The 27852-nt window shown below is 42.4% G+C and overlaps 1 protein-coding gene across 15 annotated transcripts in view; it reads right to left on the bottom strand.

Annotated features, from left to right (window-relative positions):
- The window catches only part of FRMD6 (FERM domain containing 6), a 446878-nt gene that overhangs the window by 340877 nt on the left and 78149 nt on the right, over nt 1-27852 (bottom strand). For 11 of the 15 annotated variants that reach the window (XM_079913656.1, XM_079913669.1, XM_079913662.1 and 8 more), the window contains one exon: nt 22183-22362. The exons of 3 other annotated variants lie outside the window; for them this stretch is intronic. The gene's annotated coding sequence lies outside the window, so the exon portion shown is untranslated. Of the gene's footprint in view, nt 1-22182; nt 22363-25258; nt 26013-27852 lie in introns of those variants that run through there. One more of the 15 variants, XM_079913658.1, reaches the window with a different exon arrangement.

Below are 27852 nucleotides of genomic sequence, written 5' to 3' on the forward strand. Positions count from 1 at the left end.
TTAAATTCTGAGGGTTACAGATTCTTCCAGAAGGAATGACCATTAGAAATGCAAGGTATCAATTGAGGGTCTGATGAACAGGCACTACCAGTTTAAATTGTTTTTCTTATAACCCAAGTCCCTTAAAGTGATCTGAGAATTCATACATTCAAGTTACCTCTGAGTCAGGATTGGCCAATATTATGGGAAGTGAAGTTAAAACTTGTATTCTTACCACCTCCCCTTAAACATGCAAACTGCATTTGTCTGGTGCTGGAAATACCCACCACAGGTTATTGCTTTGGGCTTAAGCACTCTTGTATCCAAGAGACTTTCTTCAAGATGAAAATATCCTGGGAAGGGACACACAACATATCAGGCTGTCATGGGCTGAATTAAGTCCCCTCAAAATTCATATGTTGAAGTCCTAACCCCCAGTACTTCAGAATGGGACTGTACTTGGAGACTGGGTCTTTAAAGAGGTAATTCAGCTAAAACAAGGTCATTAGGGTGGGCCCTAATCCAATATGACTGGTGTCCTTACAAGAGGACATTAGGACACAGACATGTACAGAGGGAAGACCATGCAAAGACACTGGAATAAGATAGCCGTCTACAAGCCAAGAAAAGAGACCTCAGAAGAAACCAACCCTGCTGACCAACCCTGATCTCAAATTTCCAGCCTTCAGAATTGTGAGAGAATAAATTTCTGTGATTTAAGCCACCTACTTTGTGGTACTTTGTTATGGCAGCATTAGAAAACACAGGCTATTTACTCTCAAACATGAATTATTGATAGCAGAAAAAAAGTAAGCCCTGTTGATTCCACAGGAACGGAGACTGTGTTCAGCCAAGCCCCTTGCAGGGATGCTGGGGCACAGTGTTTAAGGGCATGAGCTTTGGAATCAGCACTAGCTATGGAACCCCAGGTAAGCTACTTAACCTCTCTCAACTTCAGCAGGCTCACCCATGATGTGGGGATTATAATTGTGCCAACCTTATAAAGTTTTTAGCACTAAATAAAATACATGGAAAGTGCACAGTGCCTGGGATGTGGTGACTTCTCCATAGATTGTAGTTATGATAATGGTGAGGGGACCAGGAGAGGAGGCCTCTGAGAATGGGACTGGGGGAGAGAGAGAGTGGGAAGTTAACAGAAACAAGGGCAGTCTGGAGAGTTGAGAGCCAGACTTTAGTTCCAGCTCTGTAGCTGATTAGATAACTTTGAGACATCACTTAGCCACTCTAATCCTCAGTTTCCTCATCTATATGATGAGAGGTCTGGCTGGACAATATACAAAAGGAAGTAGGGGGACAGGGAGCTGAAAACCACCTTCATTTTTTCTCCAGGTGTTCCTGGTTCTTTGCTTTTCCTTTCCACAGATGTCAATTATGGATCAACTTCAGAGTCACACTGGGGACTTTAGCATAAGTTTCTACTTTTTTTTTTTCCTATTCCACCGAATTCCCATCCTTGTAGTAGCTACCATGATTGATAAGAAGAGCATTTTCCTAGGCCACCTTTAGCAGTGATCTTAGGACTCTGGCGTGGACCCCTCAACCCCTCTCCAACAATCTTCATTTGAGCCTCCCCTCCAGACTTTCTGTAATCCAAGAAACAGATTCCCACATCCCAGGGCAACATTACCCTGGGTCCTAGGAGAGTGAAAGAGCTTGGATGAGTTAGACCTTCTGTTACCCAGAGATATGCCCTGGCAATAAATTCTCTGTCAACATCCACCTTAAGAGCCTTAATCACAAAAATGATTACATCTATTAGATGACAATTGATGAAGCTTTGAACAGAGCATGCATTCATTCAGGCAGTCGGCACTCGCTCTGTGCCTTCTTGCTGAGCAGACACTGTGCTAAGCGCTGGAGCTGCACATGGGGAGGAATAAGACACAGTTCTTTCTTGGGAGGCAAGGGTGGAATTCATAGAATATTAGACAGTAAAAAGAAAATTCCACCATTTTACCATGCTTCTTACATCAAATGAGCCATGGCATTTTGCTGTTAAATACTGTTATAAGCCATTGTGAAAATAAACTTCCTCATCTTCCAGAGCCATTAATTGGCCATTTCTCACCAGTTCAGTAAAGGCATACAGCACTTTTCCAGATTCCAGGACTCAGATACACTGCTAATAACAGGACACTTCTCAAGTCTGGGAAGCCAGAAAGATTCTGGTGCCTTGTTGACTGCTCGGCAGACCGATGAATAAACAGGAAGGTCTGGGCCCTTTAAGTAGCTCTGGTCAAAACAAGTACTTGAAATTCTGACTCTGCCTGTATCTGGCACCCAAGCTAGGCCTATGCCTAGAAGTAAGAGAACTGGAAAACATCAAGATCAGGAAATTAACAAGCAAATCCCCACTGCATGGATACTGGGCATGGAAGTAACTGATGAAGAGGGGTTATAAAATGGAAACACAGTTTTCTAATTACTGAGTCCCTGGGTCTCAAATGCATGTGTGTGGACTTGTAGGGCAAGCTTCCCATGCCTCAATTACCAAAGGAAAAGGGGGATTGAACACACTCAGAAAGTTCCACCCTAGGCTTTACAACACAGTTTGAATGGAGTGTAGAAGGGGGCAAGTTCCCATTTTATAGGATAAAGTTTAAAGATTACATGGATGATTTTCATTGCCACTTGTTCTATAGGTTAAAAAAACAAACAAACAGCCAGCAACCCCAAGTATGTAAGAAGGAAAATAATGCAAGGCTTAACATGACGAGAGAGGGGGTGAGGAAAGGAGGTGGGGAGAAGGAAGAAGGAGAAGATGGCAGAAGAAGAGAAGAGGCAGGGGGAGGGGAGAAAGGAGGGGAGGGAGAGGATGATGGAGGGAGGGGGGAGAGAGAGAATAGGGAAGGGAAGGGAATGGAAAGGAAGGGAAGGGAAGGGAAGGGAAGGGAAGTAATTGTCAAGCTCTGTCAATAATCTGGCCTGCGTGCATATAGATGACCTTGGCTGGCTTGATAATAAAGATTCTAACATAGAACTTCTTTGAAGATTCCCCATATAGTATTGATCCTTGTGGTCCCTGGAGAGTGGACTTTTCCAAAACGGATGCATGATCAAAAACTTCCCACAGCCAGAGACAACTCAAAGCTGCCACACAAACCTCGCTTCTATACTGTAATGAGTTATGAAGAATATGCTTTCCCTTAGATTCTTGACTACACAGGTCATCTAAATGCTTACAAATAAAAAGATTCATGAGATATGGCTTGAAAGTATGTATTTTTGGATGAAATAAAAATTTTCTGAAGCTGGAAGATTTTAAACTTGCAGCTAGAAGGTTTCTTAGGAGAAAACAGGATGCCAAAAAAGTTTGTCTGTACAATAGTTAAAATGATTCTCTCTGCTTTGTGGAGTTAAGAATATATTCAATCAGTGGAAGGAAAATGCTAAGTTTTTGAGGAAAGCCCTAGGAGCTAACACCAGCAGGTAATGTTTATTGAACATTTACTATGCACATTTGCTCTTCCCAACAACTCATGTGATGGGTATTATTATTTTCCCTGTTTCATAGATTAAGGCAGTTGAAGTTTAGTGAGATTAAACAACTTGACCAAGGTCATGGGATTTGTCGGTAGCGGAGGATAACTAAGAACCTGGAGTCTGACCCCAGCGCCTACCTATTCTTCCAAGTATTACATTGCACTGTCTCCCTACAGATTAAAAAGGGAAACATCTTAATCTTCAGTTGTCTGAGGAAATGACAGGTGATTCCTCTGCTTTGGGGTCAATAAAGTATGTATAGTGCAACAGACTCTCTTCCACTCTTTCCTTCCTCTCCAGGGTTTTCCAGTGCTTGCCCTCTTGTCAGTGGCTCAGCATACAAGGAACCTAGAACCTCCACCTATTCTATTTTCTCTCCAGCTGGAGCCAAAAGCTGCTTCACCCCTCAGGCCTGCCCCAGCTACGAAAATCCACCTACTCTCTCACACAGCAAGGCGTGGGCAGTCTCTGGAGAGGCATCACACACTTGAGTACCGAAGAGAAACGTGCCCTCCAACGAGGAGGTGCCAGGAAGCATTCCACAGGCAAGTCTGGAGTCACGGGACCCTTGAGAGAGACACCACCCACTGAGGAAAGGGAAGTGCAGAGCTTTTCCATTCTCACTTGATCTACGTATGGAGAATCCTCTGTTAATTACGAATGTAGCACATGTAAGATCTCAATTCTTCTGTCACTCATGTCAGTCGTTGTCTTTGAACATGGGCTAATGACTTGCTGGCCAGCCATCTCTCGGTCATTTGTCAACAATTTAGTACTGTGTAAGGGGTGAGAAAGTAAGTCAGACTTCAATCCATCAAAGGTGATGACATCCTGAGAAAGAACTGAAGTGGTAGGAGGATAAACATGCCCTGTCAGAGCAGGAGCTTTGTGTGTCTTGTTGACTGTCAGTGTTCCATGAATATGCGTCAAAAAAGGAAAAAAGAGGGCTTCCCTGGTGGCGCAGTGGTTGAGAGTCCACCTGCCGGTGCAGGGGACACGGGTTCGTGCCCCGGTCCGGGAAGATCCCACATGCCGTGGAGTGGCTGGGCCCGTGAGCCATGGCCGCTGAGCCTGCGCGTCCGGAGCCTGTGCTCCGCAACAGGAGAGGCCACAACAGTGAGAGGCCCACGTACCGCAAAAAAAAAAAAAAAAAAAAAAAAGAAAGAAAAACGGAAATATGAGGAGGAGGAAGAGGAGAGATGAAACTATTGCTCCCACTGGAAAAGTGCCATTTGATGCTCACCTGAGCCTCGGGCTCCTGCTTGTTCTCAAGCTCTAGTTACGCTTTCGGTGGGAGAGATTTACATTTGTCAAGCATCAATACAGCACTGAGTCAATTTGCTGCCAGCTTCTTTTGATTATGTATTTAAGGTCAGGAATGAGAGTGATTGTATGATTCGGTTTTCTACTGCCACATATAAGCCGTCCAGAAACATAGCAGCTTAAAACAACAGCAATCACTTATTTGCCCATAACTCTGTAATTTGGTCAGGATCCAGTGGGGACAGTTTGTCTCTGCTCCATATAGCGTCAGCTGGGGCAGCTCAACTGGGGCTGGATGGTCCACTTCCGAGATGACTCACCCACAAGGCTGTCAAGTTAGTGCTGGCCATCAGCTGGGACCTTAACTAGGGCTGATGACCAGAAGCCTCATTCTTCTCCTCCCGAAGCCTGTCCATGTGGCTTCTTAGGCTCTTTCACAACATGGCAGCTAGGTTCCAAGAGCAAGTATTTCCAGAAAACAAGACCAGTATGAAAGCACCTATCAAGCTTCCACTTGCATTATACTTGCTAATGTCCCCTTGTCCAAGGACAGTTCCATGACAAAGTCCAGAGTCAGTGTGATCAGTTCCATGACCAAGTCCAGAACCAGGAGTCCTGGTCCATTGTTGGCCACCAAAGAAACAGTTTACCACAGAGTATGATCATTTTTGTTTCCATAGGAGAGAAAAACGGGAAATTGGTGTTAGCTGCCCACTTCTACATTTTTTATTAGCCAGAAACGTAATACCAATGTTTCCTAAGTTTTCAATTGGCTTAGGAAAATTCTCAGGGAAAAAATTCTCTGAGAGGAAAAAAAAAATGTTATGGGTATATAAAATCAGAATAGAAGTTCTTATTTAACAAACTAACAAACAAACAAAAACTATCCTGGAACCACAGGGAAGGAAGGGGTGCACATGTGACTGGGGAATGAATATGTTATAGGTGAAAATCATGGCATGCTGGTTAGCAAAAAACACATACAGACATAAAGCACACATAAATGTCATAAGAGATGGAAATGTCACAAGTCAATAAAGGTTCATGAAGAAATAATAAAGACTTTTCAGGTATAGTCAGAAAACAGCAAGAAAATAGTTCAATTTTGTAAGACGCAACATTTCAACTGGATTTCAAAGGGTTGTTAATTTGACATTTTATGTTCTTATCAAGATTGTTAAAATAGTGAGATGACTAATATCTTGAAGGATTGGATTAGATTTCAAATTAACTGAACAAATAGAAGAACATTATTATTTTTTGAGCTGTTACACGTTCCAGGCCTATATTAAGAACTCCATGTACATTTATGTTCACAAAAAACCTTAAGCCACAGAGAGTTTTAGTCATCTTCTCAAGGTCATAGTGCTGGTCAGTGGAGAAGACAGGATCTGTAGCCAGATCTGTCTGCTTATTTTGATCAGTTTGGTCGATAACGAATCTCTGTAAATGGAAGCATTTGTTTTTTCACTGGCTCCATGAAACTAGAAAATATCTTTCCAAAGGAAAAAAAAATACTGATCAAAGACGCAATAAAAACATCACATATAAGAATTTTGAAAGATCTTCTAATCCTCAAACTGAAAGAAAATGTTAATGAAATGATGATACTAACTCTCAAAGTAATTAACCAAATCAAATACTGAACCTCCAAATATCAAATTATGAGCATGTTTCCCTGTGGCTAAATATATATGACAGGAACTTCCCTGGTGGTCCAGTGGGTAAGACTCCACACTCCCAATGCAGGGGGCCCAGCTTTGATCCCTGGTTGGGGAACTAGATCCCACATGCATGCCACAACTAAGGGTCCGCATGTCACAATTAAAAAATATATATATATCCTGCATGCCACAACAAAGATCCCGGGTGCTGCAACTAAGACCCAGTGCAGCCTAAATAAATAAATAAATGAGAGAATATTTCAAAAGTAATAAGCAGCTTCTTTCTTTATTCCAAGAATTCTCTTTTAAATTCCCCAAAAGTTAAAAATTTAAAAACCCAAATCTAGGTACTTTTTAAAAAAAACTTTAAAACAACTTGTGCTATAGAGTCATAGAGTCTTTATCTTAGCTTATTTGCTTATTTCCTATGGGTCCCTCCCCAATTTTTTATTAGCTAAGGATTTTGCTCTGCTTGGGCCAGGAATAGTAATAAGGTTTGTTTAATTGGTTCATTTGTTTGACACCCTTTGTAAGTTCTTGATGCCAGTGGAAAAAAAAAATCACTCATTTTTATGTTCCTTCTTAGAATTAAAAAGGGTATGTATAGGGATTGACCATTACTGTAGCAATAAAAGTAGCTCTATGAGATACTATTAAAAATCGCTGGCTTCCTGAGTTACTGTTTTTTCCAAACTTGACATTTCTTCACAGTGAGGAAAACGACGCAGTAGTGCTCCAGCATAAGCATGGACCATATATGCAGGAGGAGAGCATATAGGACTATGGGATGGGTCCTCTAGTTCATTTTTCTCAGTTCTATTAGAATTAAATATCCAATTTTGGACTCAGTAACTTAAGCCAGTAGAGGAAATTTTGGAAAGTGTCCAGAAAAGAGTTGTGAAAATTATTAAAAGGCCAAGAAAAGAGGTCTTATGAGAAATCTAAAAGAACTAAGCTATTTATTCTATGAAAGAGACGCCTAGAGTGGGATTTAAGATCATCTTGATGTCTGGGTTTGGCTATTAGAGGAGTGGTGGTGGCTCCCCCATGAAGGGGACTGAGGCAGAAAATGAGTACATCTATAAGGACTGCAAGATTCTAGACCAGATTGACAGAAAGGGGAGTTGATTTAAAAAACAGGCTAGAAGCCTCTTTCTCCAGTGTTGCCCAAGAACAGATTTATACTCAATCATCAACAACAGAACTGGCCTCAATTCTAGGACATTAATTATTCACAGAATCCAATGAGATTCAGAGACCAGGCCAGAAGGGCAAAACCCCTGGCTCCATACCCCCATGTTTTGTTTACAGGGGATTCTTCTAGTGCAACACTGAGTATTTGCCAATGGTAATGTGCTCTCAGGAGTCCATCTAGGGTCCTGGAAGGAATTCAGGTTTGGGATTGAAGCAGATCTAGGTTGAAACTCCATCTCTGGTATTTTATCAGTTGGTAACTTCTTAATTCTTAGTTTTTCAGAGCTTTGTTTTCTCCACTCTTGGATGAGGGTAATAAGGCTTACTCTACACTGTTGTGAGGGTCAAATGAGACAACATAAGTAAAATTCCTCATGCAGAGCAGGGGCTTAACAGCTCTTGGTTCCTCTCCCTTTCTGTGACGGGGCAGGACTGTAAGAATGGGGGGGGGGGAAGGAGTATTTAGTTGGAGCATGAATAGGGATGGTACACATTTTATAGCTAAATTTCAATTTTTCAAATACCAGCAATACGTAAAAACTACCCACAAGGTCAACCAATCTTCAAGTAATAGTTCTAGGAGGCTCAGATTCCTATTTACTGCATTCCAAGGTCTACTGCATTTCTCAAGTGCTTTCTGATTGCCAAGTTCTTTGCCGGGCCCTTTACATCCTAATACAACATGTTATTGGCCCTCCTTTATAATTGAGGAAACTGAGGCCCTGGAAGATTATGTACTTGCTAATCAAGACACATGGCGGCCAAGCTGTGGAACTGGAATTGGAACAAGGTTCTTTCCCCCACCTGAAATGGCCAAGGGGAAGGCAGAAATAATAGGACTCGGGGGCAAAGCTAGAGTTAGAACTAAAAGCTACCAAGTTCAGAACAACTGACGAGCACCAACCATCAGGTTGTGGCACCTGGAATCTGTCACCACGTCTAGGTGCCATTAAAAAGATGTTTCCAGGAGTTCGGCCTGAGCAACCTGCTTGAAACCCAGGGTAATGGGTGTGTTACAAGGAAGATGGAGAATTGTTTACTTCCTCAGGCCTAATCTCTTTACATCTTAATTGGATTTCTCAGAGTACAGAAGAAACTCTCTGCTCCTGACACCAGTAAGTCTTGAGTGTCACTTGACTTATGCTCTTTATCTCTTGTGCCAGCGAGCCTCTCTGTGCCTACAAATAGCTCTCCATTCATTTCAGCCATACAGGTAGGAACAGAGCAGTTCTGACTCATCATTAGGCAGTTCCAACCTGGCGCTATTTGCCTTTCTTCACCCCGTCACCAAGTTAATGGGTTGTATTAACAGTGATATTTATAGACAACAAATTGAACCCCAAAGCAGCAGCTATGCCCATCCATTTAGAAAGGGCCTATTCACTGTGGCTCTCATACTTGCAGTGCTGCTATTTCCTGGTGGCCCTAATCCCAGCGTACTTGCCAGAGAGTATATGTGTTTCTCTCCCTTTCATGTAAGAAATTTTTGGCTACGGTGATTGAGGGAAGAAAGAGTAATAAAAGAATGTACATGATATTTTTCCTGATGTTTAATGGTTATTATGTCCTCTCACACTTAGAATAAAATAAAAAATTATTCCTATGGCCTACAAGGCTCTTCATGATCAGACCCCCTCCCCTCCCACCCCACCCCACACACACCAACTCCCCCTTGGTCACCTGGCTCCAGGCAGTGTAGCTCCTTTGTTGCTCCTGGAAGACACTTAGCAGTGTCCACCTCAGGACCTTTGCACTTCTTTCCCAGATACCTGGAACTCTCTTCCCTTATGTAGCCTTGTGACTGACTCCCTCACTTAGTCCAGGTCTCCGCTCAGATGTTAACTGAATAAAGAGACCTTCCCTGCCATCCTATCCCAAATAGCACCTTCAGTCACTCTTTATCCTTTATCCTGTTTTATTTTCCTTCTTAGCACTCAGCTATTTGACATCATGTTGTCTATCTGCTTGTTACTTTGTACTGTCTTCACACACACACACACACACACACACACACAGAAGCTCCATGAGGGCAGGGTTTTATCTGTCTTATTCACTTCTACAGCCCCAGGTTCTAGGACAAAGCCAGGCCTATAATGAGTGCAGGACAAATAGTGGTTGGATAAAAGATTGTATGTGTGGTTAGACTAACTTTTAAGGTGTGATAAAGATTCCTAAAAGTTCTATATCTCCATTGTCAGCTGGCCTCACAGGATGTTAGAAACAACAGTTTCAATTTTTGTATCAGGAATTTATTGTGAAAAGAGTAGCCCCTAGAAAAATGATCCTTCTCTTGATGTGGAAGGAAAGAATTTGACACAGGTAAGAAAAACAAGGAAAGAGAAAGAAGGAGGTTGAAAGATCTAGTTACCAATTATGATGATACAACAATTCTAACTGAAGAGAGTAGATAAACCTATTGTTAATTCTGAACACTGTTGGGATCTTAAGCTTATACAGAAACATATTCCAAAGAGTGCTTAAATTTCATGGCAGAGTATTTCATAAGTCATTGCAAACACCATGCAAAATACGGTTGGTGGTCCAGAAAAGAGACTTTTTTTTTTATGTGGGCCTCTCACTGTTGTGCCCTCTCCCTTTGCAGAGCACGGGCTCCGGACGCGCAGGCTCAGCGGCTATGGCTCACCGGCCCAGCCGCTCCACGGCATGTGGGATCTTCCCGGACCGGGGCACGAACCCGTGTCCCGTGCATCGGCAGGCGGACTCTCAACCACTGCGCCACCAGGGAAGCCCAGAAAAGACACATTTTAATCTAATGTTTTATGTTAGGGGAAGCAGAGCTCATAACTCACCAGAGGTCTTTATAAGTCAACAGAAAATGTTAACGGCTGGAACCCAGGTGTCCCCTCTGGTTGATTTTCTCCCAAAGGTACTCATTTCCTCCGGTTGCCTCTTCCCTTGGGCTTTTATATTAACAAATTATCATCCCTTTGGCACAAAACTCTGTGTTCTCTCCCTCTTCCAAAGGAAAATTCATGCTTATTTTAGAACCCAGGTCACCATTTCCCAAACTGCATTCTAGATAATATGCAAAGTATTTACAGAATTCCTCAAATTAAAATATATATATACAATTTGGGAGATGGATGATGGTGAGAGTTGCTCAACAATGTCAATGTACTTAGTACCACTGAACTGTTCAATTAAATATGGTTAAAACTGTGTTTTATATTATGCGACTTGTACCACAATAAAAAAAAATTTATTTGTATACATATCTATATATCTATATATCTATATATCTATATATATATATATATATACACAAACACAGATATGTATATTTCAATAAGTTTAGGAAACTAATGTTCTCTCTCTCTTTCTCCTATAGGTATGTAGTGCATAAAAGACCCTGAAAAGTCATGCAATAGAGAAATAGTCTATCTTTGTTTAGCTCAGTACTTCTAGAACTTATTTGACCAAACAATATTACTTTTTTTCCGAGGAATTTCCCACAGACACAATTGAGGAAATAAATATTCCTTTCTCTCTCTCTATACACACACAAGATAAATCATTTATAAGACACTGCTTGTATGTGGAGAGAAATGTACAGAAAGAAGATTACACATCATATGTACACATATATACTGTTGGAAATAGTGCCACCAGCTAGCCCCTTTAATAAAGTTAGAGTCGCAAAGCTCAAATTGCAGTTTGCTGGCAGAAAGGAAAATAGGGGAGCAGGGATAGCAGACATGCTATTTAATTTTTTGCCCAGCACCTCTTTTCTAGGAACTGCTTCATCCCACTCACTCACCACCCAAATAGTCATAGTAGGAAAGGCCATGTCTCTGGAGTCCCTGCCCTCAGAGCCGTAGTCGACTGGGACATGATTAGCATTCTCTACTAAGACTGGCCAACTAGTTCCTTCCCTAGGCATTTTGGATCTATGATTGAAAGACCATAAGTAAAAGAATAAAAATGGCACTGAGAGAGAAGCTAAGACGAGATTGGGAGAAAGGAGGCCTTCCTGGAGATCCCCTGCCCCCGAGTCTCCTGCTGAGGCCCAGCTGCATCCTCCCCTTGGAGTCTATGAGATACCCCACTAAACCGCCAGTAAATCTCCCTTCTCCCTCTGTCCTGCTTTTTTGCTAGAATTGGTTCCTGCTCTTTGCAGACAGACTAATACACCAGGGCAAGAGGGACGTAATGAATGAGTCAAAGGTAGCAGGGAGCAAACACTAGATCATAGAACCCACTCATTTGTCATTTTCCATCCCCCATGCCCTCCATTTTCTCCCTCTCTGTCTTTTCAATGGAAAAAAAGTACAGTTCATGGAAGGAAGAGAAACCAATTTTGTAGAATGAGATGCCAAGGAATCTTGCATTTAGATTTTCATCAGTCTGTCAAAACCTGATTACTTTTCATAAAAGTGTTTAAATTGTCCCACTGTTTTCTGTAAGTTGGTTGAGCTGCTCATATATTATATCACACTTTTCTTCTTAAAGATCTCTTTCTTTCTAAGGACCGCTGAAGCATTTTTTGGGGGGGGGGGGAGGTGGGGAAGCATTTCAGGTGGCTAATTCTGTTTCAGTACAAACGTTATTTAGCCCTGTTAAAGCTCATTGATATTGTGGTTACATAAAAAGCACAGCTCTAGATTGCAATCCATATTTTGGTGGCTGGGGGTAAGGAGTATCAGAAAGCAATGAACAACCTAATTTTATTGTGATCGTTTGCCTTAACTCAACTTTAAACAAAGGAATCACTTCCCCCAAAATTAGGCCAACACAAAAAGAACTGAACAAGTAAATAATATTAAAGGCATACAGTTAGGAAAGCATTCAAACTTACAAGCAATCAGAATTACAAACTAAAACAAGGCATCTTTTACTATCAGTAAAGTTATATGTACCCACCTACACACACACACACACACATACACACACACACGTATGTGTGTATCCTTTGGGGGATAATTTGGCAGTATATACCAAATGCTATATAAATGCACATGCCCTTTGATCCACAGTTCAACTTCCAAGAAAAAGGAAAAAAAATATTAAATATGAAAAAGTTACATCCTTAAATATGTTAAATAGTATGATTTTTAATAGTAAAAAATGGAAACAAAAAAACTAACGTCCAGCTAGGGGAGAATAATGAAGTAAATTATAGTATACCCACTTGATAAATTCATATACAATAATTAAAGCAATGATTCTGGAGACTATACAGGCAACTAAAACTTATTCATAATTTTATATTAAAGAGCAGGGCCAACATTGCATATATGGGATACTCACAACTATGTAAAAAGAAATATATGAAAAAAAGTCTGAAAGAAATAGTCCAAATTATTTACAGTGGTTTATTGAATTGTAGTATAACTACTTTTTGGTATTTTTTTAAATGTGATTGTATTATTTTTCTAATTTTACCTTTTCTAAATGAAGCAAGTCTCGAAAACTATAATAGTGAATGTTCATACTCCAAGAAACCAAATTCTGATACTAACATACAGTCAACTAGAATTTAAAGACTCAGGAGAATTCCCAAAAAAGAAAGCATCTGTTAAAAAATGCAATTAGATCACTGATCTATACCTTGTTTTGTATTTTTGTTTGTTTGTTTGTTTGTTTTTTGTGGTACGCGGGCCTCTCACTGTTGTGGCCTCTCCCGTTGCGGAACACAGGCTCCGGACGCACAGGCTCAGCGGCCATGGCTCACGGGCCCAGCCGCTCTGCGGCATGTGGGATCTTCCCGGACCGGGGCACGAACCCGTGTCCCCTGCCATCGGCAGGCGGACTCTCAACCACTGCGCCACCAGGGAAGCCCTATACCTAGTTTAAGTCCTAGGGAAAGTACTATCGTAGGAAATATAATATCAGAGTACACAGTGTTTTAGAAGTTGTGCACTGAGAAAATATTTTAAAATGTTCACCAGTGCAGTTCCCAGGTGTGATAATACGCTATTCAGCAATGGACAAGATAATTAGATTGTTTTCTTTTGGTAAATTATAGTGTTAAATTTTTTTCTGAGGGAAAGCAAACATACTACATAGTGTTATAAATATTAAACATCTACTCTTTTACATATTGTTACTTTTTTATCAGACTCAATTCACGTGCATGAGAAATTCTGAAAACAATTCTTCAACGTATAACAAATTCCATCAGAAGGCCGCTTTGAAAGAAATGAATGTTATTGTTCCCATTGTTGTTGCTATTACTATTACTCTACATTGGAACTGAAATTTAACATTCTAAAGACAAACTTTGCCCTCCCTCACCACCACTCTACGAAAACTTTCCTCCAAAATGTACTACTGTATATAAAATAGATAACTAATAAGAACCTACACTATAGCACAGGGAACTCTACTCAATCCTCTGTAATGACCTATATGGGAAAAGAATCTAAAAAAGAATGGAGATATATATATATATATATATATATATATATATATATATATATATATATATATATATATATACGTATAACTGATTCACTTTGCTGTACAGAAGCTAACATAACATTGTAAATCAACTATACTCCAATAAAAATTAATTTAAAAAAAAGTCATTCCTTACCTCCCTTTGCCAAAGGCAATGAATGGTCTTTGTCTTCTCCCCATTTGCATGGAGTCCTCTATAGCCTTTGGCACCGTTAACAGCTTTTGAATTACTGCTGTATTCCAGGCATTGTTCTTAGTGCTTTCAAGCATGATCTCAATCCTCCCAACAACCCTATGAGCAGGTAATTTTAACAGCATCGTTTATACACATGGGGAAATGGAGACACCCAGAGGTTAAGTTGCCAAAATAACCCTGCTAGTTATGTTATGGAAGCTAAACTTGAACTCAGCCAGTCCTACTTGAAAATCCATGCTTTTGTCCACCACATCGAAGTAATCATCTCCAAGCTGCTGTGCTGCTTGGAGTGACCTCCTGTTGAATCACTTCTTCTGTGTCCTTTGCTACATTCTCATGCTTTCTCTCCTTGGCCCCAACTGATGAATAAGCCCAGGACCTATGCCCCCTCGGCCCAGAGGTTCTTTCTCCTGGACTTAAAGATCATTTCATGACAATGAGGGCTCAGACTTTATCTGGGAGAGTCCATTTAAAATACTTGCCCCATGTGTCATTAATGGTATTATTATTATTATATGAGAATAGTGCTGTACATGAGCATATGCTTCAACCCATTTTTTAAAATTTAATCCTCAAACTCTACATGTTCAAGGTCAAGTTAATTACATTTCTCTCCAACAACTTTTGGCCTCTCTTCTTTCAGGGTGCTACCATCCTCCTGTGCTCAAAATCTGAGTCATCTTTAATTCCTCCTTCTTCCTTAGTCTCCACATTTGATCTGTTGCCTTGTCCTATAGGATCCACTTTCACCAAGCTTTTGAGCTTTTTTCCCCTTTCCATTTTCCTTGCAGCTAAAGCATACTCCACGAATATCATCCTCCTCCCTCAAAAACCTTCAATGGCTCCCTACTACCTACCAAATTAAGTGCAACCTCCTGAATCAAACATTAAGATTTCTTTATGTCTTCACCTTATCTTTCAGCATTCACTTAAGTTAATTCACTATGTGTGTTCCACACTCATTCACATCAGACAACATTTATGCCTCATCTTTAAGCAAAGGGGACCACTGGAGGGTTTCAAACAGATTAAGTCACATGCATTTTGTCTTAACAATTGTCAGACTCTTCTCAATGGGTGACTTTAATTTGGCCTGAAAATTTCCTATAACATCTTGCAGCTATCAGCTAAGATGACTTCATCCTTTAAAAAAGTAAATCATGTGACTGTTCTCCACAGTTACATTTACAAAATAATCCCCACACTTTAACACAGAAAGCTGCTCCTTCCATTCCATGTAGCAGCAGAACAGGAAAAGAGAAAGGTACAGAATACTGTTGAGCTTTTGAAATTGTGAAAATCCCTTTAAATGTTCTCCCTGTCCTAATAAAAGAGTATGGTTCCCGAATAAGAAATCATTGTGAGTCAGAAGGATTGTAGTCATGACATCCGGTGCTATAAACAGAGTTTCCCTGAATGATGAAAGCAGCCTAAGGGTAGTGAGGTGGGTAGCAAATTTCTTCTTAGCTTATGATTTAAGAACTTACTCATATGAATCATTTTTAAACCTAATTTTGGTAATATTATTTAAATTCTACATTTTTAAAGAAGTAAAAATTACCTTAGTCTCTCTGGTAAGCCTGATAGTTTGGCCACTCAATCAAGGACCTGAAGTGCCCCCTGGTGGCAACCTATCATTATTGCAGGTTCATACTTCCTTGAGGGCTCTCCAGTTTCACCCTTTCCCGAGTTCTAGATAGACACTCTTGCCTACACAGTGCTACTTCAGGGGCCATTAGTTCTATCTTCCACCCATCTGTCAAAAAGCTCAACCACCTAGCCAATGCCTGATGTTCTTCAGGTAGTCCCTTTATTACTCGGGGAATAAAGCACTGGGAGAGACAGAAGCTATGTATTGTGTACACCTGATGTCAACAGGCTACTCCATGGTGTGAATAAGTTCACAACTCTTTGCTGAGAAGGTTTTGACAGCAGAGACACACTCCAGGGTCTTCAGAAGAGAAGGGGGTATTACTGGCAAAGGTGAGGGAAGGGCACAAAACAGAGGGGCTAGATGGGCCAAAGATCAATTTTGTCCATCTTGATGTTTTCTTTTTTAAAACCCTAGTCAGCTTTGGGAAGGAAGTATCTTTGATGGAAGCAAAGACGTTTTGGTGTAAAGGAGCCTTAACATGAAGAGAGGTACTTGGACAGGTGAGGGTTGGGGGATGACCATCCTTCCTGAGTGCCTCTACCCTTCCCTGTCAGCATTAGGAAACTATTCTGTGATCTGTCCTGAGAAATGTGTTTAACCTAGTTCTCAGCACACGTCACTAACACTTTCTTCTTACTTGCCTCAGGCTCAGAAGAGCTACATGACCTGGTTACAGTTAAACACATGCCGATGGCTAAGTGATTTCTCTCAATTCTTTAGGGAAAAAACCCCCAAAAAACCCATGGTAAAAATCAGATCCTAGGAATCCAATCTAGGAAGATCTTTATTATATTCATCAGCTGGTTTGGGAGATCAGTGAATGAGGCTTCTTTTCTAAGAAGAGAAGGAAGATTGGGACAGGAATGCCAAACCTCAGAATTTTATCCTTCCACCTCCCGGATTCCAGCACTGACTCAGCTATGCAGATATGAAAATCTCAAAAGATGCTTGTGCTTACTACCGGTTGATTCCAGGAGAGAAAAAGAAAACGTAGCCAATGACTACATCCTTATTTTTTCCTATATCAAAGTCAGTGGAAGCTCAGTATTTCCCAGTATCATAGGGTGCTGAGAAACTCAACACAGTATTCATTTGTGGACCTTAATATAGTATCACGGGAGGATTAGCCCGTATCACTTAAATCTCAGACAACATTTCCCTTTTTGGAAGAAACTTTGCAAAGTTTCTGAATTCTACCTCCTCAGACACTTCTGCAATGATCTTTAAGAAGCTGTTGGCAAACAGGAAATAATATTGAATTACACCTCATTGTCTCCTGAACCATCACTTCTATGTTAAATGGGCACTCATTTTGTTTCCCACAGGTGGCAATCTAACTTTCATAGTCGGGCACTACTGGCTTTCCTTGAAGCTGCACTGTCCAACATGAAAGCCATTAGCCACAGGCGTCTACTAAATTCTTAAAATGCAGCTAATCTGAATTGAGATGTGCTCCAAGTGTAAAATACACACCAGACTCCGAAGCTTTACTACGAAAAAAATCTCATTATTAGTTTTTTATATCAATTACATGTTAAAATGGTACTATTTTGGATACATTGGGTTAAGTAAGATATATTACTAAAATTAACTATACTTTGTTTATACCTTTTAAATTTGGCTACTGGATCATTTAAGATTACATTTATGCCTTGCATTTTATTTCTACCAGTGAGGCTCAACTCTTGCTCCATTAAATCACTCAGAGCTCTTAAATACTCCCAGACTCCAGGCTCTCACCCCCAACAGTTAAATCAGAATACCTGGGGTTGGGGCTCAGCACTGGGGTTTTTTGTTTGTTTGGTTTTTGCTTTTTGAAAGGAGATGCTAATATACAGCCAATGGAGAACTACTGCTCTACATTCTGGAATTCTGTGATTCTAAGATTCTGCACAACAAGCGAGCAGGTTAAAAGTTCAGAGTTGTTTTTTTCCTTATTCTGTATAATCAACTTTGTCTGTTCTGATCTATTTCTCCCTAAAGAAACAATGAAATGTTTTTCCGAGTCATGCAAGTTAGAAGTTGTTTGTTTTATTTTTTAATGAAGTTCACATGAATCCAACACACTGCCAGGGCTAGAAAAAAAAGCACTGAATTTGGGATTTTAAGGTTGATGAATAACATGTAATCTTTCCTGGGGCTGCTTCTGACACTTGCCTTTTCTTCTTGGAATCACCTGCTTTGTCCCTGCTAATAACAAGAAATGCGTTCACAGTGCTTCTAGATTTGACTGTGCCTACGAATCACCTGAGCCTCTGGTTCAAACACAGATGATGATTCAGTTGGTCCGGGGGGCGGCCAAGTCCTGCATTTCTTTCAAATGTCCAAGTGAGCAACAGGGCTTAGGGAATTAGTTATGACTCACCTGGGCAGGTGGGGCTCGTGCACAGCTGCCCAGTCACACACGGGAAAGTCAACAGCACGCTAACTCTGTTTTCTGAATATGCACAGAGCAAACTTTTCAATGATGCTTCAATGGACAAACTTTCTGCTCTGGTTTGTCCACTGAAGCATCATTACATGGGCACCTATTTCTATAAATGTGAGGGTCCTGAAAGTGGGGTGGTATCTTCATCACATCTATTAGACCTGACTCCCCTGGACCTAGTTTCTTCCCATCCTCAGGGCTGAGGAAGGAGCCTGTGAGCTGGAGAACAGACTTTGAGTGGGACTAATTCCATATTTCTCCAGACATACTTGCATCTGCTGACAGGACTCAAAACTGAGTCCCAGGGAGCCACCACTATCTGCCTTGGGTCCCCCAGGACTAATTGTACCATGTTTGCTATCCTTGTCTGTATCACTGGCCACGAGAAGCCCAGGCTCCCAGGTCGCCCCACTTCTCTCATTCTTTACTTCCCATCAGGCTCCTCACATCCCTCATGCTGTATCCACCTTCCAATCACAAGATGCTCACAAGACACCCCCAAACCCCGCAGTGTGCAGGGCGCCCTCTGGATTCACAATCCTTCTTCAGCAACATCTATTATATCCTCAGCCTCTTCTCTGAATGTTCCTTCCAGCTGGGGCCCCTCGTGAGGGCACTGCTCCCCTCGCAGGCAGCGGTGATGTTTCCCCTCCTTCTTCTGACATCTCTGGGCCTGGAGGCGGAGTGGGTGTCCTCCTTGCCCCGCAACACTGCCTCCATACCACTCTCCCTCCTTCCTTGCTAAAACCCTCAGCCTTTCTCTCAAGCTGTCACCTTCTATCGCTCGCTACCTCTCCCGGTTGCTATGACCCTTCTCGTCATTTGATTACTTTAGCTTCTGGCTCACTGTCACTCTCTCCCGCACTGTTTCTCTCCCTTCTCTTGGTGATTTCAACACACACATAGATGGAACATCCAACCTGTCCTCTTAGTCACTTGAACGCTTCTCCTCCGACAATTGTGTTTGATATCTCCCCTCGGCTACTCACTCCGACGAACAAACCCTCCCAGAACAATAATTTCAGCATCTCTGATGTAGCCAGGGTGGGATCGATGCTTTATAAATATCACAAAATCTAATCAAATAAGCACAGCCTGAGCTTATTCCTGGCTCGTGGCACATCACTGTACTGGGGTTGGGTGGAGAGCCTTCCACATGGTGATTCAGGGATCCAGGATCCTTCTGACTTAAGGTGTCGCCTTTTCCCAGGTCTAACAGTTCTTTTGCTGGATTCTCTGCATCCAGCTGGCAGACAGAAGAGAGGGAGGATATGGGATAGCAGGAGAGAATTTCTTATGGGCCAGCCCTAGAAACAGGGTACGTCCTTTCCACTCACATTTCATTTGCCAGAACTAGTCACTGGCCATATCTAACTCTAAGGAAGAATAAAAAGTGTAGTCCAGTCAGGTTTGGTGGTGAACAATGACCACACCATCCACATTCTCATTTTTCTTCCATCCCGGTGTCTGACCCCTTACCTCCTAGCTCTCCAGTTCACTTCACCTCATGCCCCAACGACAACAAGCCTTCAGCCACTGGGAGCACGGATCCACTGATCCCGCCACCTTTTGCTGTCCCTCACCCTCTTCTCTTTTTTGCCCACTGAAATCACCTGGTCAATCAAGGTCATGACTCCCTGGCCACTCTAGCTTTTGCACTTGGCAAAACCTCAACCCTGGTTAAATCCAGCAAACTGCCTACACCTGAACAGCTAAACACAGCTGGGGGAGAACTCACAGCCAAACTCAGTGATCCCACTTCAGCTTCATGATGAGGAACATCAGTGAGCTCTTGCCGCTGTCAGGCAACCGTGTCTGTTTTCCACTCTCCTAGACAACCACGTAATAATGCCTTATCCACTCTCCTCGGGCCTCTGACAGCTTCTCCACCATCCTCACTTTCAGATATGGCCTTGCTTCCTATTTCACTGAGAAAGTTGAAGCCAGCGGAAAAGAAATCCACAGACTCACCCCACTACCCACCCTCTGGCATCAGGACCTGTGTGTCCTGCCTTCTCCCCCGCCCAGATTATAGTCATCCACTTAATACCCCCCCACCCCCGTACTCTAGATCCAACCATTCCCACCTATTCAAGAACATGGGTCCACCAACTCCTCTCTCTCCAGCACCAAGAATCCCTCCTCTTCTTATTCAGTTATTCTCATTGTCACACAAAAATGCTATAGTCACTCCCATTTAAAAAACGAAAACAAACTGAGAAAATTCTTTTGCCCCCAATTCCGCTACTGACTACTTCCATTCCCTCTACTCTGTCTCCAATTCCTCCCCTCACCTTCTCTCCTAAACCCATCCACACTGGCTTTCAGCCTCTACACCACAGACTCTGCTCTTGTCAGAGTGACAAGAGCCTCCCCCTTACTGAACCCACCAGTCACTTCTCAGCCCTCCTCTAACCTGACCCTCCGGCAAGGCTGGCGCAGATCCTCTCACCCTCTTCCCTCCATGCTTGCTTCCCGCGGCTTCCAGGGCACCACACTCTCCTGATTTCCCTTTCACTTCACCGGACATTCCTCATCAGACTCCTTTGTGGGTTCCTCCAGACCTCTTGGGGAGCCTGGGGCTTAGGCCTTGCCCTTGTCCTGCTCTCCATCTGCACTACCCAGTGATCTCATGCAGTCCCTGGCCTTACACACCATCTCTACCCTGATGGGTACCCACATGTGCCTTTCATCCCAGGTGCTTCTCCTAAATCTAGACCCTTAGTCAATCAGTGCCTCCCGGACATCTCCACTTGAGAGTCAGACTACAATGACCAAAAGAAAACTTTAGTATTCCTTCCCCAAATATCTTTACCCACCATGCCCCATCTTGAAAGCAACTCCATCCTTTCAGTTGGCTGCTCAGGCAAAACCAAAGAAACAAACAAAAAAACTAAACCAAAACAAAACAAAAAACTGTAGAGTCAATAGTTCCACTCCTTCTCTTACACCCACTTCAACCTGTCAGGAAATCCTGCTGAATTTTTCTCCAAAATATGTCCACTTCTCACCATTTCCATTGCCACCATCTTAGTCCAAGCCTCTGGGAGCCTCCTTACTGTCTCCTCTTTTGTAGCCCTGCCCTCCTACAATCTCTTCTCAATGCTGCAGCCAGAGTGATCCTGTTCTAATACAAGTCCAAGCCCCCTCTGCTCCTGACCCCCCAGTGGCATTCTATCTCACTCAGTATAAATGCCAAAGTCCTAAAATGCCCTACAAGACCTGACATAATCTGGCCATTTTCTCTTTGACCTCATCCCCCTTTACCTAACGTCTCTCACTTCACTGAGACCACCCTGGCCTCGTTGTTCTTCCTCAGACATCCCCTGGGAGCCTCAGGGCCTTTGCACTGGCTGGTCCTTCTGCTTCAAATGTTCTTACTCCAGATACCCACATAGTAAAACTTCTTCTCCTTCTTCAAGTACTTGCTCAATGAATCTCCTTAACTATCTTATATAAAATACTCTTTAACATTTTATTACATTCTAACATTTTATAATTTACTTACTATGTTTACTTTTTTATTGCCGCTCTCTCCCTCTCAGAATGTAAGCTCCAAGAGGGTAGGGATTTTTATCTGGTTTTTACTTTTTTCACTGATACATCCCAACACCCTAGAGCCATGCTCATTAAATATTTATTGAATGAAATCATATCTCCATGATTCTTAGCCCAGTGTCACGTACCCAGTAGGCACTCGGTAAATTTTCATTGAACGAGTAAATTAAACCACTCTACAACCTTTATTTTAAAATGGGTGTGCTTTGTTTGACAAAAGCTCTCTAGCAGAAAGTTATTTTTTAAAATCTAGAAAAGCTGGAAAAGCATGTATAAGACTTATTTCCTTCAGACAAAGTACTGAAAGCACCATTTTTCATACCTTCACCTTCGCTGTTCCAGACATTTAAAGCCGACTAATTAGCAGCAGGACCTCAGTCTTGTAGCTTTCATCCAGCATTTGCTAGAATCAATGTCCAACAGGAACACTGTCGGCCTTTACTTGTTTTTCATGTCTCTGCTTCTGCACTCACCCCATGACTGAGTCCACTCATGTCCACACCTAATACCAAAGAAAAAAAAAGGAGAAAAGGATAGAAAAGAATTGGAGGTGATGGCAGTGAAGGAGGAGGTGTGTAGAGAAGCTACCATTTCTCGTTGCCTTACTACTATGGCAATCCAATGCTGCTCAAGTCAGCCTGAGTTTTGTGATCATCTGTAAACCTTCTAAAACCATAGACGCTTGGAACCCACCCCAGAGTTACTAAGTCATAATCTCCAACAGCCAGGCCCACGTGTGCGAGCCTTGTTAAAACTCTCCACAGCTAGGTGTGAGCAATACTGGACAAGGTATTTCACGTTATCCCATTTCATCTTCAAAACAGCCACAGAAGGTAGGTATTTTGATCTTCATTTTATAGACAATGAAGCCAAGTCTCAGAGGAGTTAAGAACTTGCCCAAGGTCACACAGTCATGAAGTGACATGAAGTTCAAAATCAAGCCTTTCTAAGCTCTACTCTGTCTGCAAATACAGGCCACCCCAAGTCCTACAGCACCCTGACAGGTGCAGGCCGTGCTGACACCCCTGATGGAATCTGGTCATCAGTCACTCTCAGGAATATCAGAAATGCCTACCAGAGTCAGGTCTCAGGGACTGCCCCCTGGGCACCCATTAGGTCCAGCATTCCTGCTCACCAACCCCAGGCCCTAGTCCTTGGCTGTGGCCTCAGCCCCAGTTCCTAAGCCCTGCCTCCCGGTCCATCTCTGATAAAGTTATGGGGTGGTCCCCCTCCCTATAGTAAAATTGCATGTTTCCTTAAGGCTGTGAACAGCCCTGCCCTGGATTCCCCATCTCCTTGCTCTACCTCCTCATGAGACTCTGATCCTTCACCGGGCAGAACCACCTGCCCAACTCCAAGCCTGAGGCTACACCTATTATCCACTGTATCCATTCATTCACAAAGTTTTTACTGAGCACTCACTGAGAACCAGAAACTAGTCAGCTCAACAGTCCTAGTACCTTCACGAAAGTTATGGCAGAGACAATGTGAGGGTCAACTCACATTCCCACCTCCATTCCTGTACCTGGATCTAGTCATTTGTCGTAATGGCCATTTGCTCCTCCGTGTATTCAACAAATAGAACACATGGTAAGTGCTTTGAAAGAGAACAGGAAGATTCAACAGGCAGGGGACAGAGACCTTGACCTGTAAGAGGCTAGCCAAGAAAGGCTTTGCCGTAATGAACTCGTCTACACTGTACCCATAGGATGGGAAGGTGCCAAGTATGGGAACAATGACAGGAAGGACATCAGAGGGAGAGGGGACAGGATGAACAGGTCTGCTGGGCAGGAAGGCGCTCTGAGGGGCAGCAGCAAGATGATCAGCAGGTATAGGGCTGGGGTCAATGTGTGCCTTTCTAAAGGGAGAACGAGTGCAATATATACATTTTGCCAAGAGATACATTTAGACTAACAGACTCATACAAAGCCGTGAATACCGAAATGGGGCAGCAGGGAAGAAGCAAGGCAGGAGGGAGGCAGAAGTAAAGCCATGGACCACTTCAGACTCTTTGTGAAAAAAAAAAATACTTGAACAGCACTTTCTAAATCATGTTCTGCAAGGTCTTTCACTCATCCTTTCAACAAATGTCTATTACATGCCTACGTGGTGTCATATACTGTTCTAGGCACTGAGGAGCCGGGGCAAATGAGAAAAGTCTCTTTCCCTCCTCTCTCACCATTAAACAGATTCTGACTCTGCCCAGGTGGGATCTTTCCTTCCCTGCCTTGCTAGGTTCCTCCTTGGGGGTCTTTAAATACAGAATGGGGAGCAGAAGATAGAAGGACAAAGAGGCACAGACTAGGGCTAGGGGACAATGTCCCCGCTCCCATGCCACCAGGGGTTTTTGAGAAGGAGATAGTGTTGCAGTATGTGAGGAAAACTAAGAAGAAAGAAAGGAAAGTTTTAAGAAATAGCATAGCTGGGCTTCCCTGGTGGTGCAGTGGTTGAGAGTCTGCCTGCCGATGCAGGGAACACGGGTTCATGCCCCGGTCCGGGAAGATCCCACGTGCCACGGAGCGGCTGGGCCCGTGAGCCATGGCCACTGAGCCTGCGCGTGCGGAGCGCAACGGGAGAGGCCACAACAGTGAGAGGCCCGCATACCGCAAAAAAAAAAAAAAAAAGAAAAAGAAATAGCATAGCTAACGTATGCAGCTCTTACTCTGTGCCTGGCAATATTCTAAACATTCACATGTATCATCTCACTTAAACCTCATGATTTACAAACTATAATGACATCCATTTTACAGATGAGAAAACTGAGACACAAAGAGGCTGAGTAATTTGCCCCGGGTTACCCAGCTTCTAAGTGGCCAAGCTGGGATTCGGACCCTATTGGGGTGGCTCCCATGCCCATGCTCTCTATCATTCCATCATACTGCTTCTTGACACAAACTGCTCTTGACTGTCAATGTTCTTTATGGCATTCATGAAATGTAACTTTTAAAATTGCTACTCTATTTTCTTCTTTCAACCTTTTCATTATAAAATAAAACTGATTCAGAAAACAACACAAAGTGAATGTATAGTTTAATGAATTGGTACGAGGTGAACACCTTAGCAACCACCATCCAGGTCAAGAAACAGAACTTTGCCAGCCACCCCCAAAGCCCATCCACGTGTCCCATCCTGGTCAATGTGTCTTCCTCCTCACAAGGTTAACCACTACTCTTTTAAGCTAATCATATCATACTTGAGTTTCTTTGTAGTTTTATCACCTAAGTATGCATCCTGGTATACTACAGTACAGCATCACCCATTTGTAAATTTGACATGTCTTTTCAGTCTATTATATTCTACAGGTTCTCTCCTCCATCCCTTTCTTTCTTCTTACAACTTCTCTGGGTATCTGACCTGTAGAACTCCCACCATCGGCACTTTACTGATTGTATACTCACGGGGCAGTTCACCATGCTCCTCTGTCTTCTATGTTTTCTGCAAATGGGCAGGTGAATCCAGAGTCTTGGTCAACCTCAGGTTTGATCTCTTGGCATGACTCTAGGTGCTGATTTGTCCTTTCACCAAGAGCCATGTGGTATGTCTGCTTGTCTCTCTTTTTGCAATGATAGCAGCTGTTGGTGCTTGATGCCAAGACCTATTCATCCAAAGGGTGTTGCAAAAGGGTGATATTCTATCATTTCTTTTCTACTTATTAATCCATCCATTGGAACACTTTTATAAATATACATTTTCCCTCATCTACTACTTGGTTACCCCATGATACCATTCATATAGGAAAAACAGAATAAATGATTCTTTTCCTTCATCTACCAATGTTCACAAAAATAACTGGTTCCCTACCATCCTCTGAAGGAGATCAATTTTTTAAAATATCATTATGAAGTCATGGATTTCAACTTATTTGATGGGCTTCAAGTAATTATAATTATTATCCTTTTTAAAGCTTAAATTGTCACCCTTTGGCCAATAGAAGCCTTTTCAAGTTGGCTCCAGGGTGTTTCTGACATAGCCCTGGTGGTGTTTGATAGCTTCCTTGCTATCGATTATAACAAGACGTTCCAGGTGCATAGCCTACATTTTCCACCTCAAACCTGGAATTTGTCTAGATTCCTTTAGTGGGAAATGGCATTTCAAGACTATAATCTGGGCACTAAGGAAGTCATAGAATCCAAGTTCATGTGCCCAAAGCACAGTGAAGACAAACAAACTGAAATGTCAGAGTTGGAACAGAAATAGTTTTATTGAAGGGCCAAGCAAGGAGAACAGGCAGCTCACGCTCAAAAAGCCTGAACTCCCTGATGGTTTTCAGTGAAGAGTTTTTATAGGCAAAATTTTGAGGGAGGGCTGCAGGGTGCATGACATTTCTCTGATTGGTTGGTGGTGAGGTAACAGGGCGGTGCTCCAGGAATCTTGTGCTCAGCCTGAAGTTACCATCCTCCACCTGGGTGGGGATCTTAGTTCCTGTAGAAGAACTCAGAGATATATTGTTATGTATATCCTTCGAGGAGGAACCAGGACCCTGCTTCATCTGCACTTTTGTTTCTTGTCTGCTCCTCCTTTGTTTCTGCATTCCCTCCCTTCCCCAATTAGTAACTGTTTGAATCTGCCCTTTAGAACTCAGGTAAGGTCTAGGAGGCCAAAGCCTTTTTCCTAAAAACATGAAATGGGAGGCAGGGAAAGACTTTTGTACCCAGGAGGGCCCTACAGGGTCCTGCTCAGTTTCAAGCACGCTTATTGCCACTGGTTTGATCATTGTTTCTAAGCCTTTTCCATGAGCAGAGCTAGGAAATATGCACACACACACATACGCAATGCACATACACAACATACTTTTTTGTATGTATGTTATAGTCAATAAGAAGGTTTTTTTGTTGAACATTCTGTCCTTCATTTTGCTTCCTAGACTCCCAATAGCATAGCCCACTGAGGACCTATTGGCACAAAGCCCATTTAGTATTTTGAAGTCTTTGTGGAGAAAGAAAGCAGTTCTTCAGTTTGAGTTTATAGATCCAACTCCCATTTCAATGTTGTTCATTTTCTCTCTCATATATTAGTTCAAAAAAATCTCTGCTCATCCATACCATTTTACAAAGTCTATTTATATTTTCCATATGCCAAAATTTCATCAAATAATCCTCTTGGGGGACTGTTTGAGATGCAAGCTGTTGCAGAAAAGAAGAGGAAAGAATGGCCTGTAGGCCAGCCCACCTGTGCTTTGCTTTCATTCTGTGAGTTTGCTAGTTGCAAGTCCAGACTAAGAATGAGCTACACAGGTTGCTAACACAAAAGAAACACACCTTCTTATAAGGGATATTAACAAGAATATGGCCCTGAATCCTAATTTTAGCTTAAATGCTAGGCTATAAAAGGAGAAGTACAAGGGGCACTGGATTAAGGAAGGATTTAGTCTATACCGAAAAGCATGAGAATAGGATGGCAAATGCAGAAGAGTCAAGGGCAGATATTCAGTTTCTGTCACACTTCCCAATGGAAAGAGAGGAAAACATTTGCTGTAATAGTTGTGTGGTCTTGAAGACAGGTCCAATGTGTCAAGTATGACATGGCATAATACATGTGAAAGGCCTTTGCGCATTGCAATACACTGTACCAATGAGCTAACGGTACTATTATTAAATATTATTTAATTAAATTTAGAAATTCTTCTCTTAAAATTTCTTGACCAAGTCTGTGTGCCCCGACATGTCATTTTCAAATGAAAGGCAAAGGAACATGAGCACATGAGGCTGGCTGCCTCTCAGTGCCTGCAGGGAGGCCAATAATATGACTCTGGGATCATCATTATCTTCATAAAAAGAAAGTCTCGAGGTTGAAATGGAGCCAGCCTCCTTGGCTTCCCACTGACAAAAAGCACAAAGGCAAAACTCTTCTTATGCCCACAAGTCCTCACATGCCTTTCATTGTTTACCAGAACTCGGGCCACAGGCATTTTGACAGAGGTGCCATGTCTCAGGAAAGTTCTAGAAAGTGTGCTGCCCTGAGGCAGGGCACTGGGGCCTGAGCAGAATGAAGG

Source organism: Stenella coeruleoalba, assembly GCF_951394435.1.
Source record: "Stenella coeruleoalba genome assembly, chromosome: 2".
NCBI lineage: Eukaryota > Metazoa > Chordata > Mammalia > Artiodactyla > Delphinidae > Stenella > Stenella coeruleoalba.